Here is a 3,176-nt window from a genome sequence, read left to right as displayed (position 1 = left end):
CCTCATGGTTCATTATTTCAACCATTTGTCAGTCATGTAGCTGAATGTCAAATAAACTGTCTCCAAGAAAATGTATCTGCCTTTTAAAAATTTTTAGACACTCTGAAGGCCATTCTAGTTCAACCAAATCATTAGCCTATTGCTTGTCATCTAAATCAGTATCCAACTAAAAAGTATACTTGGGAGCAGTATATAATATAAAATACCAGTAATAGAAAGCATTCTATGCTGAAAAATTCTACATGAATGGAACATGGAGCAGAGTATAAGTATAATAGACTTATGTATAAGACTCATATTTGGTGAGATACTGACACCTAGACTCTAATGAATTATTTCTAAATACAATGCTCTAACAGAGGGAACCAGAAGTACTTGGAATAATGGCTGATTTACAAATGAGAACAGACAATATGCAAAAATATGAGAGGAGCCTAGAACATCTTGTGGTACCAAAAAGAAAGGAAGTGCTGAAAAAAAAAAAAAGGAAAAAGAAGGAAGAGGCATATCAAACGAATACAGTTGCCAATTTCCCAACAAAGCTGGAACAATTTGAGCAATAAAAGAAATAACAATAATATCGAATTATAATACAAAGAATACAGTAAGTATTCATGAGCTTCTAATAACAAAATAAAAGAGTAAATAAATAACAACCTAAACAAATGAAGAGAGACAACTCTTTCTCATGGAATAATTCCAATTAATGAACATAGAAGGAATGTAGTAAATAAAAAACCAAAAACCACAGTAATAACTTCTGCAGGCAAGAACTCCCCTTACCTGCCTAAAGATAGATCCTCCAGAAGGAATTCAAATGCCATAAATCCCTTTTCCGGATTTTAATCAGCCAGTAAAATGCAACTCTTACCATAGGAGAGGAGACTCAAAGTCAATACCACACCCAAACAAACCTAGTCACAAACTATCCCACTTCCCATCTATTTTTCTGAAGGCCCATCCATCTCTTCTGGAAATCATTGACTCTCTCTTACGTTGCCTACATTCACTCTGCCCCCTTTCCCCTATTAAGAGAATATATAAGCTCTCAAATCTTATTGTTTATTTGAGTAGTCACTTTTTTCCATGTGTGCCCCTGGACACATAAAAACTAATAAATTTGTATATCTTTTCTCTGTTAATGTACTTGTGGTCAGTTTATTTCACAGACCCAGCTATCAACCCTAGGAAAGTAAAGGGAACATTTTTACTCCCCTGCAATACACACTGCAATTAAAAGACAAAGATGTTCAGTATGGCTTTTTAAAAAGTCAATCTATTATGTTTACAAGAGAATATCCTTTAAATATAAGGACATAGATAGGTTGAAAGAAAGTATGGAAAAGCAAAGCAAGTATCATGAAAACATTCATTAAGCATTGATGTGAATACATTAATATCTGATAAAATAGATTTTAAGACAAGAAATATTAGAGAAAATGAAATTTCATGATTAAAAGTTCAACTCAACAGGAAGAAACAACAATCCTGAATTTGAAAATACCTAACAGCATAGCTTCAAAATACTTAAGGCAAAAGTTGAGAGACCTAAGAGGAGAAACTGACAAATCTTTAATCAGAGTTGAAAATTTTTAACATACTCTGTCAGTAACTAACAGAACAACAAAATAAAAAACAATAAAGGATTCATTTATAAAGGATTTAATCATTATTCAACAACTCTATATAATTCATATTTAGAACACTATACCAAACATTCTTCTAAGTGTACATGGAATATTTATAAAAGAAAAGGAAGAAAAGGAGGAAATAAAAAAAAGAAAGAGAGAGAGAGGAAAGGAAGAAGGGAAAGAAATAAAAAGAAAAAGGGCACAAACTTCAGAAGTACGAAAAATATTAATTTTTTTAAAAGATTTTATTTATTTATTTGACAGAGAGAGGCACAGCGAGAGAGGAAACACAAGCAGGGGGAGTGGGAGAGGGAGAGGCAGGCTTCCCACGGAGCAGGGAGCCCGATGTGGGGCTCGATCCCAGGACCCTGGGACCATGACCTGAGCCAAAGGCAGACGCTTAACAACTGAGCCACCCAGGCGCCCCGAAAAATATTAACTTTATCGTTGGTCAAAACTAGATTGCAGAACATAGTTTGACATGTGGCAAGAATCAAACTTCCATATAATTTATCCCCACAATTAACTTTACCCTGTGCTCACCAACAGGGTATTCACTTCTTGGAGAGAATGAGCTGCCTCAACAAGCTTATAGAAGGAAGGAGTGAAGAGTATTGAATATTGTGGGCAGGCTGCTCCATAATGAGGAAAAAAAAAAAAAAGTCTACACCCTGTATATGTACACTTACTCCTTCTTACTCCTTTCCCTAATTTTAGATTATTGAGTGAACAGAAGTATGGCCCCTGCTTTCCAAAATCTGCAAACAATGGCAGTTCCTATTTTAAGGTTACAGATAAAAACTCATCAAAAACAAAAGGATGTTTACCACAACCATGAGGAAGAGTCTTGACAATATCTCATTTCAAGAACTAAAGGTTTTCAGTTCCTTAAGGAGGGCACTTGTACTGATGAGCACTGGGTGTTATATGTAAGTGATGAATCACTAATTAAAGAAATATGAAAAAAATGTCTTGGAACAACATTGAGAATGTACTGAATGCTGCTGGATTGTTCACTTAAAAATGGTTAATGGTTAATTTTATGTTGTGTGAATTTTACCTCGATTAAATAAGTAAATAATTTTGTAAAAAATAATAAAGTTTTTTCAGTTCTGCCACAGATTCAAAGAAGCAATCATTAGAGCTAAGAGAGATTTCACTAAAGCCTTTTAATACAGCAATATATTGAGCTGAAAAACACAGAGAAAGAAGTATGGGTCATAAGAATAGTCTCAGGGAACTCAGTGACTACATCAAACATAATAACACTCCTATCATAGGAATCCCAGAACAAGAAGAGAGAGAAAAGGGGGCAGAAAATTTATGTGAGGAAATAATAGCTGAAAACTTCCCTAATCTATGGAAGGAAACAGATATCCAAATCCAAGAGGCACCAAGAACTCTCATCAAAATCAACAAAAGTTGGCCGACATGAAGACATATTGTAACTAAATTTGCAAAATATAGCAATAAGGAAAAAAATCATAAAAGCAGAAAGAGAAAAGAAGTCCTTAACTTATAAGGGAAGACTGATATGGCTAGCTA

Source organism: Neomonachus schauinslandi, chromosome 2 (assembly GCF_002201575.2).
Source record: "Neomonachus schauinslandi chromosome 2, ASM220157v2, whole genome shotgun sequence".
NCBI lineage: Eukaryota > Metazoa > Chordata > Mammalia > Carnivora > Phocidae > Neomonachus > Neomonachus schauinslandi.
This window is presented reverse-complemented; position numbering follows the sequence as displayed.